The sequence below is a fragment of the Ovis canadensis genome, chromosome 1, assembly GCF_042477335.2.
Source record: "Ovis canadensis isolate MfBH-ARS-UI-01 breed Bighorn chromosome 1, ARS-UI_OviCan_v2, whole genome shotgun sequence".
Classification (NCBI taxonomy): Eukaryota; Metazoa; Chordata; class Mammalia; order Artiodactyla; family Bovidae; genus Ovis; species Ovis canadensis.
Genome location: NC_091245.1, coordinates 192,430,892 through 192,449,912, shown reverse-complemented (window position 1 = coordinate 192,449,912; position 19,021 = coordinate 192,430,892). Strand labels below are relative to the sequence as shown.

Here is a 19,021-nt window from a genome sequence, read left to right as displayed (position 1 = left end):
GGAGCAGGAGCTGAGGGTGCTCTGACCTTTGCTCTGCCAAGCTCTCTCAAACTGAGGGCCCATTGTTGCTGGGCTGTGGAAGCACTCAGGTGAGAGTGAGCTGCAAGAGGACCTGCCGCTGTGTGGCCACGGGTGCGCCTGCAGGAGCACGTGCCTGGTGGCCTCTGGAAAACTCTACTGTCATCTGTTTGGACAGGTAGTTAGTAACGGGTTTGTTGGAAGAGTGAGGGGTGGCTATTTACCTTTGTAATCAATCCTTGTTGACTTAGTACAGATTTCCAAATGGTACTTTATTCATTTTTAACAAGTTTTCTAATTGCAAAAGTAGTACATGGAAAAAATGAAAAAGAGATCAGAAGGAAAGTAAAAATCTTTTACAGTCACAGCACACAGAGGCAACAACTCTTATCCTTTTTGTGGACGACATCTCAGTCTTTTCTCCCGCGCGTGTATGTGTGATTTTAACCAAATCTGAATTATGCCGTCACTTTTCAAGAGGACTGGGGATTCTCATTCCACTTGGTTGACTAGTACTTAATCATTAAAGTAACTAACAGCTGCCTCTTCTGAGGTGATAGCTTTTTAAACTTGCTTAATCAGGTTCAAAGCTGGCGGTGATTATCGTGAAACTCGTGGGATGAATTTCAGGTAACAGCAAACAGATGGGAGCTCAGCGGGGCGGAGAGACGGTCCTTTTCTCTGTTCACATGACATCTCTTAATTGAATTGCTCCTCCCTCTCTGGAGGGCTGTCGTCGTGTGGGGCTCCTGTTGCTTCTGAGAAGGGCAGGCTGGCGAGCTCAGCTTCCTCGGCCCTTTGTGACTGGCTGGGATGGGGCAGTGGAGCGGAGGAGGACAGCTGCGTGGAGGACACTCAGGAGGAGGTAAGAGCCTCTGAAGCATCCTTGTGGACGTGTGGGGCCTGTTTGGGAGTCTTTCTGGCTGCGGCTGACGGCATGCCTGGATAGGGGGCTCAGAAGGCTTGGTGAGGTCTCTCCTAAGCTGACTTCTGTTTGCACCCAGCTCAGGGGATCCAGGCTTCCCAGGAAGGACGTGGTTCTGTTCTGATCCTCAGAGAAGGATGTAAGGCAGGCAGGACTAGGAGGGAGACACTTGAGCAGGGGTGGTGCTGGGAAGGGAGAGCCCGTCTTTCTCAGCCCCCAGGGCTCCTCCCACTGAGCTTGTGGCTTTAGGGGTGGTCACTGCCCAGCCGGCCCCAGCTGACAGCGCCACCTCCGGGACAGGCTGGTGATGTGTCTCAGTGAGACAGATGGTCCTCGTGTCCAGTTTGTGGCTCTGGAGTTCAGTGCTGGGACGTTCGAAGCCTCCTTTTGTCATATCATGGGAATGTATAATCTAACTTCGGTGTCTGGAATTTTTGCTTTTGGTTGTAATTGGTATCTTGATCGTCAAGAGGCTGGGAACTAAACGCCAGGAAACGGAACCTACCTCCAATTCTTACGGAGATCCCTGTTTTCCCCAATGAACCCCACCCCCTCCATGACCCCCTCAATCCTTGCCTGTCTCCGCTTCCACACACGCTCTCTGATCCTTCCGATGTCCTGCTCTGTAGTGCTTCATTTTAAGTAGCCTTGAATTCTTGTTGCAAACAGGCAAGCTCTAAGCTGTAGGTTACCATAGGGATGCGTGCTGCTGGGACCTTCGAAAGGAGTTCTTGGTCATATTGTGTTGGGGACGCTTTTGGTGTTCTAGTGAACCTTTATTGGAATAAGGCTAATACATGTGTAAACAGGGGTCATACTAAAAAGCCTGGACCTGTTTATCAGGGCAGCTGGTTACTATTTACCAGCTTAGTTTGACTTCAGAAACCCCTTGGAGTACTCGTCAATTACAGCCTCATTGGTTCTACCTGCATCGAATATCAAATGCCTGCAGCGAAAAGCAGCCTCTCTCCACGTGACCCTCACAGTAGTCACACCTGGTGTTCAGGGAAGGTGTTTCCCGTCTTCCTAAGGAGCGAGTTGAGACCAGTCACTCTGGGAGAGGGTTGGCACGTGAGACCCCACCTCTAATTTGATGCCTTCTCCTCTGTGTTCATCTGGGAAAGCACGGCTGTCAGTTCTTATCTCAGAACTCTGCTGTGTGACCAGAAGGCACACATGTCTACTGAAATTAAGTAAGTGTGGATGAAGAGATTATGTCCCTTCCCCTCCCTCTTACGTCTTTTTCTCCCGTCTCCATCTCATCAGCAATCTCTGGTACATGTGTGTTCACCAAAAATCGAGGTGCTTTTTCTATTTAAAACTTGAGGGAAGATGACAACTGACACACACTTCATGATTCCTACCGAGTTCAGCACCAAAGTCCAGCAGTTTAAAGACTTTTCCACGGAGGTGACCATAGGTTGGTGCAGACGCTGGTTCAGGGCTCACCGCCCTGCTGGTTGAGCCAGCCCTGTGGGAATAGAATATTTGTATGAGCGGTTGTGTGTGCTGGTTGATATTCCTGTCCTCGCCTGTGTCCATACAACAGTATTTTTAAGAAACCTACAGTGAACAGAACACACCGTCAACTGAGGGTTGTGGGTCGCACCCCATGTGAGGATCCCACGTGGGCAGCAGAGCGGGGCAGAGGTCCCAGGAGAGATGGGGAAGCCAGGGCTGCCTGCCTGCCTGCCAAGTGTCCCTGAGGGCTTGTTCCTGCTCAAGCCTCAGGGACTGTAGGCTTGAGGTGGGAGACATCCCCTGACAGACCCAGAGAAGAAAGCAACAGGGAGGGAGGGAGAGGGGAACGCGCCGGCCCAAAAGGAGACCACAGGGGCTTGGGGAAGTCAGGGCAGCAGGATGTGGAGGGTGAGAGTGGAAGAGGAAGTCATAAAAGAGGAAGGAGACCAGAGACACGAGGCTGGTTTTCCCTGAGCTAGTCTTTTTTTTGGCTGTGCTGGGCCTTCGTTGGTGTGTGGGCTCTTCTCCAGTTGCGGCGATTGGGGGCGGCTGTCTAGCTGTGGCGCATGGGCCTCTCCCTCAGGGGCCTCTCCTGTTGCCGAGCGCAGACTCGCGGGCGCACAGGCTCAGTAGGTGTGGCTCGTAGGCTCTAGAGCCTGGGCTTAGCAGTGGTGCCCATGGGCTTCGTTCCTCCACTGCATGTGGAATCTTCTGGACCGGGGGAAGACCTGCACTGGCAAGTGGATTCTTACCCACCGAATCACCAGGGAAGTCCTCCCTGAGCAAATTCTATGAGGTCATCATTCAAGTGTGCAAAAAGCATTATTTTTAAAAAACTCGTCACCTCTACTTCAAGTGTCTGTTCAAGTGATGGGAGAAAACAAAGCCACTAAGTAAAGAGGGAGTGTCTTGTTAAGCACAGTCGTTCCAGGGTCTCCCGAGCCCCAGCCTGCAGGCTCAGTGCAGCATCATGACGCTGGAGGCAGGTCCACAGAGCCGTCTGCGCACATGATGCCTGCTGAGAGGTCACTGCCCTTTCAGGACCACGTTCCTACATGGCGGTGGAGAGAGCCTTCAGGTCCACCAGCCCTGTGTCTCAGTTAACTTCCAGGCCCTTTGCAGGGAAATGCGGCTTCTCCCTCATGTTATCTGGAGCCACAGGCCGCCTCAGGCTCTGCCCCAGCCACACCTGGCCTCCAGGTCCACTGCCTCGCTCCGTGCCGGGGTTTCTGGCATTGCTGCTGTCCTGGGCCCCTCCTGGAAAGCGAGGCCCAGAGCTCCTCTGCTGTCTGCGTGTCGATTTCCCTCCCTCCCTGCCTGGAGTGGGGCGCCTGTGGCACAGCCTCCCCCAGGATCTGACTGTGCCCACCCCTCCACCTTCTGTTCCTCTCCCCAGGTCAGAACACCCCTCCCTACTGCCTTGGTGGGAAGGGGAGAGGCAAATGTTCTTCCAGACCAGTCCTTTTGCCAAGACCTTGAACTTTAAAAGTTAAAAAAATATTCTAATTGTTTTGTTTCTCTTTTTATTTCCATTGTGGCATTACTTTCCTGTGGCTCAGAGGCCAAGTGTGGGCTTGGAAGGGCTGTGGAGAAAACAGTCTGTGGAGCAAAAAAAAAACAAAAAACAAAATCACTTGATAATTCATACAAGGCCGGATTATGAACTTTAAATGCCCTAAGCCCTAAAAAAGATATGGCACCTCATGTTCTATAATCTAAAATTAAAGCAGCATTTAATAAGACAGCAGCTACTATTAAATAAAGAACCCCAAGGAGTCCTGATTTGCACCTCCCCCTTTTTAAAAAAATGCCAGATTCCTTCAAAAAACGTATTTCAGTATCCTTGCTTCCTGGGCCTCTTAGCCCGTGCCTCAGTCAGGCCATGGTGTGCCCCAGCACTGATGGCACATGTCATGTCCGTCTGCTAAGGGGGGGAGGAAGCAAATGGCAGAGTCCACGGGTGACACGCCGACTGATGCTGGTCTCTCTGCTGAAGCACAGCAGGCACGCGGGAGCCAAGCAGCTGTTTGTCTTGGAGCGGTCACTGACAGCAGCCGAAGGTGCAGGCCGAAGGCAGGCAGGAAGCCTGAGTCTTGGTGGAGTCAAGTCTTGTCTTCCTAGTGGCCAGGCTAGATGTGGGGGAGCTGCAGCACACCGTTGACTGTGTTAGCCAGCTATCGCTGCACAACCACCTCCGAGCCCCAAATTCCATGGCGCACAGCATGAGCATTTATCGCATACTCACAGGCGTGCGGACTACGTGAGGCCCCTGGGCATCAGGCTGTGGAAGGCGGGTTTGGGCTCTGCTCTGTTTTTATTCTGGCATGTGTGCGCTACTCAGGGCATGTTCTTCTCATCGTGGTGGCAGACATGAAGGGGTGGGTGGAGGAAAGGCGAGTCTAGGCTCAGAACTGGGACCCTGCCCTTTTTCCCCCATATGCCATTGGCCAGAGGTTACACAGCTGAGCCCGCCAGTGGGGTGTGGAAATACTCTCCACCTCAAATGGGAGGAACTGATGAGTCATAAGGGAAGGTGTGTGGATTCAGGGGGGAATGAAGGATAGGGATATCAGTAGCGCTGTCCCTTGTCTTGGCACTTACTGTTGAATCTTGGTAGCAGTGAAGCATGCGTCTCTGAGTTGTGACTGATGGTGTTACCGACCAGGGTTGTTTGGCCTCCTTAATCAATAGAAAGTGATCAGAGGCGAGACAAGAAATTCAGGCAAGGCTTTACTGGGGGCCTCTGCTGTAGCGGAGGGAGCAAGAACAAACAAGTGGGGACCGAGCTTGTTGCTTATATGGGATGAAGGTAGGGGTGTGTCCAGGCGGTTGGGTCAGAGAGTTGCTGTTCAGTCACTCAGTTGTGTGCGACTTTTTGTGACTCCATGGAATGCAGCACACCAGGCTTCACTATCCTTCACCATCTCCCGGAGTTTACTGAAACTCATGTCCATTGAGTCAGTGATGCCATCCAATCATCTTATCCTCTGCCACCCCCTTTTTCTCCCGCCTTTGATCTTTCCTAGCATCAGAGTCTTTTCCAATGAGTCAGCTCTTTGCATCAGGTGACCAAAGTATTAGAGCTTCAGCATCAGTCCTTCCAGTGAATATTCAGGGTTGATTTCCTTTAGGATTGATTGGTTTGATCTCCTTGCTGTCCAAGGGACTTTCAAGAGTCTTCTCCAGCACCACAGTTCAAAAGCATCAGTTCTTTGGTGTTCAGCCTTCTTTATGGTACAACTCTCACACCCACATATGACTACTGGAAAAACCATACCTTTGACTAGATGGACCTTTGTTGGCAAAGTGATGTCCCTGCTTTTTAATATGCTGTCTAGGTTTGTCATAGTTTTTCTTCCAAGGAGGAAGCATCTTTTAAGAATACACAGAAAAACTGTACAAAAAAATATCTTAATGACCCAGATAACCACAATGGTGTAATTACTTACCTAGAGCCAGACATCCTGGAGTGTGAAGCCAAGTGGGCCTTAGGAAGCATTACTATGAACAAAGCTAGTGGAGGTGGTGGAATTCCAGCTGAGCTATTTAAAATCTTAAAAGATGATGTTGTTAAAGTGCTGCACTCAATATGCCAGCAAATTTGGAAAACTCAGTAATGGTTTTATAGGACTGGAAAAGGTCAGTTTTCATTTCAGTTCCAAAAAAGCCCACCCCTTTGTGGTGGTATGTGGGGCATGCACAGTACCCTGCTTTTGAGCTCCTGCTTTTGCTCCAGGCTCTTCAAAAGTGGAAGTTGGTTTTTTGGAGTCTCTTTGTATCTTTTGTCCATAATTTTGCCCCAGCTTCACTTTTGTTGTGCTTAGTTGTTCAGCCATGTCTGACTCTTTGCAACCGCATGGACTGTAGCCCACCAGGCTCCTCTGTCCATGGGGATTCTCCAGGCAAGAATACTGGACTGGGTTGCCATGCCCTCCTCCAGGGAATCTTCCCCACACAGAGACTGAATCCAGGTCCCCCACGTTGCAGGCGGATTCTTTACTGTCTGAGCCACCAGGAAGCACCATGCATGCAGTTATTTTTAGTCCCTTATGGTTTCTTGGTATTTTGTTGGAGAAGTATGTCCGGGTGCAAGCATTGTGGCCCTGCAGCAAAGGGTCCCAGGCTGTCTCATTCCTGCCTGAGAGACTTCCACACACTTATTCTTAGGAGCTAAGGAGCTTAAGGTCTCTTCTGAAACTTCTGCTGGACAGAGGCTGCAGTCCCTAGCTTGCCCTAGAGGTGTAGAAGTCCCTTACTTAACTGTCCCAGGGACCTCTAGGGAACTGAATTCCTTGAGCCATCATGATCCTTACTTCAAACTACTGGAACCTGAAAGATGCAAACTTAACCAAAAGGTTAAACAAGGGCTAAAAAGAACAACAACAATAGCCGTTAAAGAGCCTAGAAAGGGAAGGAGCCAGGTGAATTTTGGGCTTCCTTAGCTGTTGACCAGACAAAGCTATTAATAAAATTGTCTGCCAAAATTATGAAGCCACTCTGTCTGAGCATCCATTTCCTTAACATTAACTTTCATCTGTCCTGTCCCATTGATCCAAGTGCAGCAGGAAGTATTAGTTATGGTGCAAACTCTGCTTTGTTCTGCCAGAAGGCAATCAAGGGCAGGATGACTGTCAAGAACCACATCATCCAAGGAAACAGGAGAGGTCCTGGGTCCCATTAAGGCTTCAACTAGGAGCCAGCCCGCTACGTCATTTTACTTGTCTGTTGTTGGTGCCTGCCTTTTGAATAGGTGTCTCAGGCCTTTCACTGGCTTACAGGTATACTGTTCTTCTGTTGTGATTCAAGGGGTTTCTGGATGTAAAAGCTTTAGTCTGGACAAATGTGCACAGCTAGATATCCCTTGCAGAGAAGGGCATGGCAACCCACTCCAGTATTCTTGCCTAGAGAACCCCATGGATGGGGGGGCCTGATGGGCTGCTGTCCACGGGGTCACACAGAGTCGGCCATGACTGAATCGACTTAGCAGCAGCAGCAGCAGATATCCCTTGCAGTTTGACAGCAGTGGGGGTGGTTAAAAGTACTTTATAGAGACCCTTCCACTTTGGCAATAGCTAATCTTCAGGAGACCCCTCTTTCTAGGTTTAAAGAACTTGGTCCCTGGGTTTATTTGTGCAGAAACAGCTCCTTCTCTGTAGTTTAGTGGGAGCTGGAAGTGTTTTGTAGGCATAGTCCTAGACTGCCTTCTGAACTTGTCCTAGATTAATAATATATCTCAGGGCCTGATTCACGTCCTCACCCAGTAGAATGGCAATAGTAAGACAAGGTCTCAGGCCACTCCTGGGGGTGACATGGACTCTGAGGAGTGCAATAGGAAGCAAGTTGGTCCAGGGTTCGAGTTTCTTGGCAGAGGTTTGCTAAGGTTTTCTTTAAAGTATGGTTCATTTTCTCTATTTTCCCTGAGGACTAGAGATGTCAAGAGGTTTGTGGCTCATAGTCTATCCCTAGGACCGTTGTGAGCCCCCGTGTGATTTTTGCTATAAGAGAAGACCCGCTGTCACTCTGGAGGGATTTTGGAAGTCCAAACTGAGGAATTATTATCTTTTAAAAGGGACTTGCCACGGCTTTCCTGGTGGCTCAGTGGTAAAGAATCCACCTGCCAATGCAGGAGACACAGCTTCAATCCCTGATCTGGGAAGATCCCACGTGCCTTGGAGAAACTAAGCCTGTGTACCACAACTACTGAGCCTGTACTCTAGAGCTCTGGAGCCACAGCTGCTGAAGCCTGTGTGCCCAGAGCCTGTGCTCCGCAACGAGAAAAGCCGCCACAATGAGAAGGCCGCCCGCCACCACTAGAGTAGTCCTCGCTCTCCACAACTGAAGTCCATGCAGCAACCAAGACCCAGCACAGCCAAAAATAAATGAATAATTTTTTTAAAGGGACTTACTGACTTCCATAGCTTTTTCAAGTGAGGTGGGGAAGGCTTCAACCTATTCTGTGGAAGTATCAACAAACACCAGAAGATATCTGTGTACGGGTTGTGGGGGCATATGAATGAAATCTAACTGCCAGTCTTCCCCCAGATATGTCCCTTGGCATTGAATTGCCCTGACTTTCAAAGAGCAGATTGGATAGGTCTGTGGGTTATTACAGGCACATAAATCATAGGAAGCATTACTTGTTTTTACTGTTCTTTTAAGCCCCTTCCCTTCTCTTCCCTTAAGCTTTTTGCATCAAGTTCCATGGTGCATCCCTCCCATAGTGGCTGGCATCATGTAAGCTCTTAGTGAATTTCCATTGTTGAGTTTCAGGGATTAGAACCTTATCCTTCTTTTTATACCAACCTGTGCTTCTTTTCTCATAATCCCATTTTAACCATTTTCTTTTTCCTGTGGGAAATACTAGGGAAGGCCAGGGAGTTCAGGGGGACCAATCACTAGAGCTATAACTTGTTCAGGTTCCTGCAAATTGCCTGTTTTGCAGTTTGATCACCTTTGCTATTGCCTTGGCTCACAAAGATCCATCCCTCTGGTACATCCCACTGTAGGGTTACAGAAGCTACACTGCTTCTAAAACAGCCAGATCCAAATCTTTGTGTTTCATGGGGGAATTTTTAGCAGTTAACATTCCTCTTTATTTCCAAATGGCAGCATGAATCTGTAACACGTGATAGAGTCAGTAAAAATATTTAGAGTCAGTAAAAATATTTAGTCAGTAAAAATATTTAGAGTTACATTTAGAGTCAGTAAAAATATTTAATTTCTTATCTTTTCCTAATGGCTAACTTCCCATTAGTGCAATTAGTTCAGCCTTCTGGACTGATGTCTAGGTTGCCAGGCCCTTGGCTTCTATGACCTCATCTAGGCTAATATCACCCCACTCCAGTACTCTGGCCTGGAAAATCCCATGGATGGAGGAGCCTGGTAGGCTGCAGTCCATGGGGTCGCAAAGAGTCGGACACGACTGAGCGACTTCACTTTCACTTTCAAGCATTGGAGAAGGCAGTGGCAACCCACTCCAGTGTTCTTGCCTTGAGAATCCCAGGGACGGAGGAGCCTGGTTGGCTGCAGTCTATGGGGTCGCACAGAGTTGGACACGACTGAAGCGACTTAGCAGCAGCAACAGCAGCAGCAGCAGGCTAACTATGGCATACTCTTGCCCTTTGGGTTCCCATTTCTACAGAACTGCCCCCATCATTAAATGATTTGACCTCAAGGCTGTCAGGAGGCTCATCTAGAAGATCAGACCTGCTGGAGTAAGTTTGTTCTAGGGCCTCCATACAGGTCTCCTCTCTCAACTGCTGGAAGCAGAGTTGCTGGGTCAGGATCTCACACACTTTCAAGGTAATGTTGGGAGTGTCCATCAGGAAGGCCTGATATCTTATTAACCTTCTTCCAGTCAACCAATGATGCTTTGACTTCCAGCCCAGATTGTACCTGATTAGGGGTTAGCACATCTGAGTGTTGTCCCAGGGTGAGTGTGGAAGCCTCGTTAACCAACAGGGTCGTGGCTGCTACTACACACAAGCAGCTTGGCCTGCGCAGGGCCACTGAGCCCAGTTGTTTGGGAAAGTAAGGCAGTGGCCACTGTCTGGTCCCAGCTTTGGGGCCGGGACCCCTAGTGCTCTCCCTGTCCTCTTGTGAGTGTATCGTGTCATGGGCTTGTCCAGATCTGGAAGCCCCAGTGCCGGTGCTCTGCTCAGCTCGGTCTTTCGTCTCAAAGGCCCACTGGTGATCTTCATTCCATCACAGTTGTTCATTTCTCCTCCTTTTAAAGCCTCATGAGGGTTTTGCTCTAAGGCCATAATTTAGAATCCAGATAAAACAGCCAGCTTTCCCAAGAAAGCCTCGGAGTTGCCTCTCTGCGGTTGGAGATGGTACTGCACTAATGCTGTTTTTTGATCAATGGCCAGGGCTCGTGCTTCTGGGATCAAAACAGATCCTAAATGTTGAACCCCCTGCTGTGAGATCTGAGCCTTGGTTTGAGAGACTTTCTGTTCCCTTTTATACCAGAAAATTTAGGACCTTAGGAGTATTTTGACCTAAATCTTGTTTGGTCTCACTGCTCATCAATAAACCTCAATAGATTGTAGCAGAGTTCCCTGGCTAATGGATTTCCAGAAACATGGGAACTGTCTTGAAAACCCTCTGGAATCCCTGTCCAGTATATTGGATAGCCTCCAGGGTGTCAGGGTCCCTCCATTCAAAGGCAACAAGGTATTGAGCGTCTGTATGCAGGGGAGTATAGAAAATGCATCTTTGAGGACCAAGACAGAAGTACTGGGTGCTCCCTGGCACTTGGAGGAGGGTGAATGCGTTTGACCCCTGTGGGTGAGTAGGGATGACTGGCTCATTTACTGCTTTAAGTCTTGCACAAACTGATACTCCTATTAGGCTTGTAAACAGGGAGGATCGAGGTGTTACAAGGGAATTGGCAGGATCGAATGAGTCGGTGTTTTAGGAATTTGCTGAATGGCAGTTGGACTCCCCTCAGGGCCTCAGGCTTCTAAAGGGTATTTTCTGTTTCAGGGGTATTTTTCCTGAGGTCCTGACCTTACTTTTATTAGGGTATCTTATTTTGCCCTTCCTGGCACCAAAGTATCCCAAGCTGCAGGGTCTACTTGTTCTCTGGCTTCTTGGGGAATATTTTGATGCCCAGTAGGTAGGTCATCGGGGTTACTAATAGATGCGTTCTCAGTTCAGATGCTTTACCTCCTTGGACTTCACCCTGCCCTAAGAATATACTAGTTCCTAACTTATCTAGCAGACCTCTCCCAAGGAGGGGGACAGGGCGTTCCGGCATATACAAAAAGGCATGAGTAATAATGGACCCAACTCCTCAGGCAAGGAAGAGATGTAAATCGCCCTCCCTCTGGCTGCCCGCCAACTCCTGCCACAGTACAGTCCATGGATGGAGAGGGGCCTGGCTGGTCAAGTCAGAACAGAGCAGGCACCTCCAGTGTCTACAGGAAATTCAGTTCTTCTGCCTGCCACATCGAGGGTGACCTGAAGCTCCCCTGGGATAATGAGGATGGATCGAGTGGAATCTGGAGCTGGCACCACTTGGGCCCTATCAGTTGGTGTTCAAGAATCTCTCATCCAAGGGATTCACAAGGAACTGGGGCCAGTCAGGGTTGCCCCTCAGGCATCCCGCAGGAGGGCGCTCAGGCCATTCCCCTTCCAGTGGCCCCCTTTCCGACAAAGATGCACAATGGTTCTGGCCCAGGCAGCTCTTTGGTGGTCTGTCCTGCCTACTCAGCCCCCCAGGGTGCTCTCGAGGTGGTGGGTGAATCAGAGCAGCCAGAAACTGTTTCATTAGCCTCTTATCCTTATTGTCCATTAAGTCTTGGTTGTTGCAGACTTTGAAGGCTGCCTCTACAAGGCTGACAGTGGGGTTTGAGGTCTCATTGGGGCCCCTCAAGCTTCTGTAATTTTCTCCAGATACCTGGAGTAGCTCGGTGGTAAAATGCACGGCCAATAGTGTCCTCCCTTTGGCAGACTCGGGGTCTGTATTGGTGTCTGTCCTGAATGCCTCTTTCACCCAGCTGAGGAAGACTGCTGGGCTTTCACCTTCTTTCTGTGTAACCTCTCAGACCTCATCACAGTTTACAGGCTTCGCCATGTGCCTTTTCATTCTTTCTGATACACAAGTAATGTCTCACCCTAACCTGTCCTTACACAGTCCTCTGGTCCCAGTGTGAGTCATGTTGTGGGATTGCATCCCCAGCTGCCTGATGAGTTGGGTGGTGTGAATTGGTGGCCAGGAGGCCACCTGTTACCTGGCCTTTGTGAGTATACTCTCCTTTTCATCCCTGGTGCAACAATGGGCCAAAACAACCATGATGTCCTGCCAGGTGAGAGAGAATGCCTGACAAATTCATCCCTAAACTTGTCAGGGTTCTCTGAGAACCTCGCAAACCTCTCCTTACAGATGAACCCAGCTAAGTTTAAGATCTCTCTTTGGGATGTTCTAGGGGCTACTTGAAGAACCCCAAAGTTAACTGCAAGTCAAGAGAATTTCAATTAGATTAAAAAAAAAATTCCACACTGGTTTTATTTTTTATTATTTTTAAAAATAGGAACATTTGGCTGTGCCGGTTCTTAGCTGCAGCACACGGGTCTTCAATCTGCATTGCAACACGCAGGATCTTTCGTTGCGGCTGACCAGATTGGCCAGTTTCCTGGCCAGAGATTGAAACTGGGTCCCGGCATTGGGAGTGCAGAATCTTAGCCACTGGACCACCTGGGCAGTCCTTCAGTTAGAATGTGATATTTGGGAAGTCTGTCAAAATTTTTTAAAAGTTTCAAAACACCTGGTCAGGTAGGAACTAGGTTTCTGTGAAACAATACTTATTCATTGAGCTAAGGTGGGGGGAAAAGACAAAAGTAAATACAGATCACATAAAGGCATAGGAACTCAAACAACCTGTCATCAAAAGCAGCATTCCAGGACAGCGCCGTTCTCTTAGGAGAGAAACCACATCCAGTCTTGCGTCAGCCTACTCATAATAAAATCCATTTTCCTCATTAAATTTAATCCAACCTTTGAAAACTCTGACCACGTACAAAATTGTTTTCTCAATGCTCCTCTTCCGCAAACCCGCAACTTTCTATAGCCATACTTTGTCCCTTATTCTTTCCCCATTCAGAATAGCCAGCTCTAGGACAAAATCACCCTTTTCCCTTTCAATAAAATAAATTTGCATTCCTCATACCTTCTGAAAACACACACCCTGCTTTCCTAAAGCAACCATGAACTGTCCTCTATATTAGCCTACGTCTCAAGGTGGCTCCAGCGTTAGTTTCTCTCACAGGAAGACAAAGTAGGTAAATTTAGAATAGACCCGCTTAGCAGTTAATGTTCCAATATTTTATCTTATTTGAAGTGATCTGGATATCCAGGGAATTCCTGTCGTTTATTTTTAAATTTATCAAAATTTGGACTGTTTTACATGGGTGTTTCCAAGACATAATCATTCCTGTACAGTTTACCAAATCCAATACGTGGGACTCTCACCCACAAGTACACCAGTTTATGGAAATCTGCTGCTTCAGCCCATTCCCAGCGGACTTTTCTTGGTGGCAGGAACATAGAGGGGAGAATCAGACTTCGAGCCACTACACGATATGAGGTTTAAACCTCTATCACTCTCATAAATCTTTGGTCAAGGAGAGCCCGCTGGACCAAGGTCTACCCGGTGTGAGGCGAGCCTCTCCCACCTCTGCTTGTCACCAGCAAGGGAGCCATTACTGCCGAGAGAGCAGGTCTCACAAGCTGAGGAGCGATGCTGTAGCTGCCGATGGCCTCAGAAGCATGGGACAGAGGGAGGAGGGGACAGAGGGAAGACACAGAAGTAGAGAGATTTCAGGAGAGGGAAAAAGGACAGAGGGAGGGGCAAGTGCTGCCTGGATGAGGGCAGGAGGCCAGACTCACCGAGCATGGTGACACTGGAAGAGGAGGTTCAGTTGGTCACTTGTCACCCTTGGAGAAGCTGCGTTCAGTGTTTCCAGAGGTGCCCGGATCCTCTCCCCAGAAGGGCACAAGCCCCACGTTGGGCACCACAAAATATGTTACCAGCTAGGGTTCTTGACCTCCTGAATCCATAGAAATTAATCAGAGGCTGCCGGGAGCCAGTGTGAGGAATCCCGCCCGTGACAAGGTCATGAGGAAGGAAGCTGACATACGCAAGGCGTGCTCAGACTTCAGGGGCCCCTCTGGAAATTCCTAAGCATGTACCCCAACAAAAATCTGCCAGGTTTTGTGCTCTGCTTTTCTACTCTTCTGACATTTTCTGGAAAAAAGTCAATTCAGGGCTTTAGTCTTCTGCATTTGAAAGAGTGTTTCAATCCAAAAACCCCTCTGATGGCTTTCTAGCCTGCCTGCAGGACTCGTACAGCTGCACATGTGATTGTTTGAGGCCTCCTGACCTCAGGAGGCACAGGAAGCTTAAAACATCCTAGGAATGTAGGAGCTTCCGAGGAGTCAAAATCTTTAAAATAGGACTGATTAAAAGTTTCATTTGTTGAGTCAATGCTTGCTGCCAAATTTTCATATCCTTTATTTTTAGATATAGTTGGTATATAGAAAAACAAGTAGTAGACCTTGTATTAGCAACATTAGATCTTTGAGTTAAGTACCTTCTTTGTTATAACCCACTGCACCTTTGTTCTATAGAGATGTAACTTTAGCGCTTTAAGGAGATGTAGATTAAAGAAAAATACTTCAGGGGAAACAAAATTAACATTCATTAAGGAAGAGAGCCAAAAAGTGTTAACAAGCCTCTTGGCCAGAAGATAATGTAAATCACCTGAGACCTTTTGTATACAAAATGATATACGGAAAGAATCTGGGTTGCGAATGCTACACAATTTTGTGTTACCCATTGATCTCCATGTTTTATCAAAAGTATAAAAGGCCTTCTGAACAATAAAGGAGGGGACCAGCTTCTCGGACCAGTTTCTCAGAACTAGTCTCTCGGCCTGGTTTCTTGGGAATCTGGCTCCCCCCGTGTCTCTCTCTCTCTCTTCTTCTCTCCCTTTCCCTCTCTCTGCTCTTTACTTTAATTTCAGGCTGAATCTCCACCTGGGGCGCGGAGGCTCGCCAGGTCTACTTACTTGCCCTGGCTGTTAAGACCCGTGCGAAAGGGAGCTTAAGGTGAGGCACCCCTAGATATTCAAGCGGGCGCCGGTGGCCCAACGTAGATGGTGCAAATTCCTTGTCTGGAATTTTATTGGTCTTCCGCGTAAACCAAGCTATTCAGCCCTCTTCCTCCACTTAATCTTCCTACTACGCTATAGTTTCTTAATCTAATCTTATATCAATCAATAAACAAGTCTTTCCACGCCAACGCCGTCCACCCTTCGAATTCCCTGGATCCACCGGGGCTGGACCCCGGCAAGAGGCCAGACGAGAAATTCAGGCAAGGCTTTATTGAGGTCCCTGCTGCAGCAGGGGCAAGGGAGAACAATCAGCAGGTTCTCTTGCTTGCTTGCTTCTGGGTGGAGTGGGGATGGGGGTGAGCTTGTTCCTTATATGGGATGAGGGTAGGCGTGTGTCCAGGGGTTGGGCTGGAGGGCTGGTTTGCCCACCCCTTAGGTGGTATTGTGTGCAGGGGCCATGCGCAGCTCCCTGCTTTTGCTCCTGACCCCCTACTTTTTTGCTCGAGGCTTTTCAAAAGTGGCAGGTGGGCTTTTTGGTCCTTTTGTATCTTTTGCCCAGAATTTGCCCAAGCTGCCCATGCACTCAGCCCCATACAGTTTCTTTACATTTTGTTTGAGGAGAGATGTGTCTGGGTGCTGATATTGTAGCACTGCAGCAGAGGGTCCCAGGTCTCAGCCCGTCGCAGTGGAAGCAAAGACTAGCTGTGTCTCAGCATGGTATGGAAGTACCTTTGAACCTTTAGTAAGTTACTTAATGACTGGGATGATGTATATCGGGTTCACTCCGTGTTCAATAAATTGACTCTCTTCAACCCCATGGACTATACAGTCCATAGAATTCTCCAGGCCAGAATACTGGAGTGGGTAGCCTTTCCCTTCTCCAGGGGATCTTCCCAACCCAGGTCTCCCACATTGCAGGTGGATTCTTTACCTTCTGAGTCACCAGGGAAGCCCAGTCGTGTTCCATTGGGCTTCAATTTTATCTGTGAAATGGGGTGATCAAATTAGATGACCTCTAGAGAGCTCCCAAACTCATTTCCTAAGATTCTGGGATATATATAGTCACTGCATCAGCAGGTGACTGGTCCCAATATTGCCAGATTCCTCCCCTGCCCACCCCCACCCCTGCCCACCTGTGCACTCCCAGCCTCCCTCAATGAGTCTCTTCATGAATCAGAGCACTGAAGTGCACCATGAATGCTCACAGCCAGGCTGCCACAACTGGATGGATCACGTGGCTGGGCTCAGGATTCCTGGTTGTGATGGGCCTTTCTCAAGCCCAGTTGATTCCCTCCCTTTGCAAGGGATTATTCCTCTAGATACTTATAAAATTTTCCATCCTTGAAATTCAGTCATATTGACAGGATGTGCCCAGGCGTACACCTTTGTCCATAACACCCGCCTAGAACTTAGTGGGCCCTTTGCTTCTGCAGATGCAAGCGTTTTCATAACTGTGGAAACTTTCCTAAATTATAATTACTTCCTGTCCTTACATTGTCTTTTCTTCTTTATATTCATGAATCTGTTCTCTAAGCCTCTCATCTACTCCCTCATTATTTCCATTTCTTTGTCCCTTTGTTTTGAATTTCGGTATGTCTTCCACTTGACCTTCCTGCCCACAGATGTAGTTCTCAATATCATACCATCTTGAAACTTTTCCACCTAATTTTCACATTCAAATCAAGGCAGGAATCTTCATTTCAGCGACCCCCACCCTGCGCCAGGGCCCCCCACACACACACAAACTGTCATCCTCTTGTTATCCTGCAGTGGGTCTGCTTCCTGTGGCAGCCCCCCTTCCCCTGAAGGCCGCATGCTCACTTTCATTCAGAAGCACTTGCTGGGCCTGCTCCAGTCACCGCACTGAGAAGGTGAAATCCCTACGCTCTTAGAGCTTACACCTATCACAGGTGCTTCTCTGCTTTCCTCCCGTGGTTGCTGGATTTCCTCAGGGGCTTTCTTTCGTCCCTTTCACCACCCCCACCCCCCAGCCAGCACTTGACCCTCATGTAGCAGCAGTCCTATCGCTGGTAGGAGGCCCACAGACTGCATCTATGGGCCAGCACTGCGGCGACCAGAACGGGCTGTTGGAAACCTCAGCTCCTCTCAAGCAAAGGCCATCCAGATGGTGCTCTGATGCGCGCACACGAGCATGCATCCTAGCCCTGAGCCTCCCCACTCTTGCTCCTGTGTCCACCCACCTCAAAGGAGACAGTACCCTGTACCTGTCCTCCTCTCTCACGATCCTGGCAGACTATGGTGGTGCTTCTGGGCCTTGCCTGCATGAACCCAGCAGCATTAGGTTCAGAAGGTAAGTGAGCTATGTGCCCTCAGGCTGCCATCTGCACCGTCCGGTGCCCGCTTCCCAGAGACTGGTGACGGTCCACATCAGCATGGGTGAGAGTGAGCTGGGTCTGAGCCCTGGGCCTGTGTTGCTCACAAGCGGGTTGTGAAGTGTCTGTACGCCTATAGCTCTAACCTGAGGAGAGGACCAGGGTTCTGAGGCTCCTGCGGCACACACATCCGCTGCCCTTGGCTGTACTGATCACCTCGAGTGGAGGAAGAGGCCAGTGCCCATACCGCCCACTCCCATTACTCGCAGATGTTGTCCTGGGTGCCCTGTGAGGACTGTCCCCACATCCTTCACTACTGCCAGGTGTTCTCAACACTCCTTGACCACAAAAGGGCTGAACTGTCAAAAACGCCTCGAAAATACTTCTAGGCTGAAGAGCCCCCTCACAGGTCCTGGACAGCCAAATTCTTCTTTGTCTTAGTCAATTTGTGCTTCAAAGTTTTATGATTCCAGAATGTCTACGCTGGGCTTAGTCTTGAGAAACATCAAAATCACCTGAAGTATCTGTTACAAATGCAGATTTCCAGGCCTCATCTCCTGTCTGCTAAAACCATCTCTGATGGTGGGGCCCAGGTCGTTCTTTATGCTCCTGAATTCCCTTCATTACCCGAGAAGGGCCCTGAGTGAACTTCAGTACCAGAACTGCTTACGGCAGGAGTGGGTTTCTCAGCAGGAGGTGGAGACCCCAAGACCGTCTTATTGCAGAAGAAAAATGTGACGAACCAGGGCGGTGATGCTCTAGTGTGCTCCCTGCACCTGCATTAGCATTGCCGGAAAACATGTTAGAAGTGCAAACTTTCATGTCCTGTCCTAGAGCCACCCAGAGTCAGAAACACTGGCGCTGGGCCAGCATCTGGCTGAATGAGATTCTGTGTGATTCTGATGCGTGCTGCAGTGCAAGAATCTCAGCGCATCACTGCAAAGGCCTCCCAGCCTAGAGGTCACCAAGACTTTGAAGACAATTCCTAACTTTCAGCTCCTCCAGAGTAGCCCCGAGGTCACACCTCTTCCATTTCCTTCCAACCTTGTTCTGTGACCATTTCCCTTTCCCAGAGGGGATTTCTCTGGAGCTGCAGCACCGCGACCTGAAGCTGAACTGGACTTTAGGGCAGAGGCGATTAAGTGTAGACTCTAAGATAAGCCTTAAATGGGGCCATTTCAAAATGATCATCTGAGCCCACATCCTTCACTCCCCTCTAAGATGCTTCCTGAACAGACCAATTTCTTTGGAGAACAGGGATCATCCAGAAACTGAGAATTTCTAGGAAAAAGTGCAGCTGTGGCCAGAATAAGAGGGCTGCCTAACTGCCGCATGTGTGAGGAAAGGTGGATGTGCTCAGCCCCACCACTGTGGAAACCCAAGGTAGTTGTCACTACCAACTTCAACTCTGTTGCTGGGCTCCTTTCTATTTCTGAATCTGAAGGCTAACATCCCTCTCTAGCAATGCCCTTTGGGACAATCACGTGGGATCTTCTGACAAACTTCCAAGTGAAACCTGAGCCCTCTTGACACTGTTGTCTTTTGAAATAAATGAAAGAGCAGCTGCTCCACTTGTAATAGAGAAGCCCTCTCCATGTTGAAATGAAAGCCAGACACAGGCTTCAGGGGCTCATCTCCTGCTTCCCCAGCAGGCCCTCTCCAGTGA

General features: G+C 49.0%; 1 long non-coding RNA gene across 2 annotated transcripts in view; it reads left to right on the top strand.

Moving 5' to 3' along the window:
* The first annotated feature begins 738 nt into the window (after positions 1–738).
* Positions 739–19,021, top strand: part of LOC138421765 (uncharacterized) — a 42,525-nt gene continuing 24,242 nt past the window's right edge. The window contains exon 1 of one of the 2 annotated variants that reach the window (XR_011249626.1): positions 739–883. This is a non-coding gene — a long non-coding RNA (uncharacterized lncRNA). The remainder of the gene's footprint in view (positions 884–19,021) is intronic. The other variant, XR_011249629.1, reaches the window with a different exon arrangement.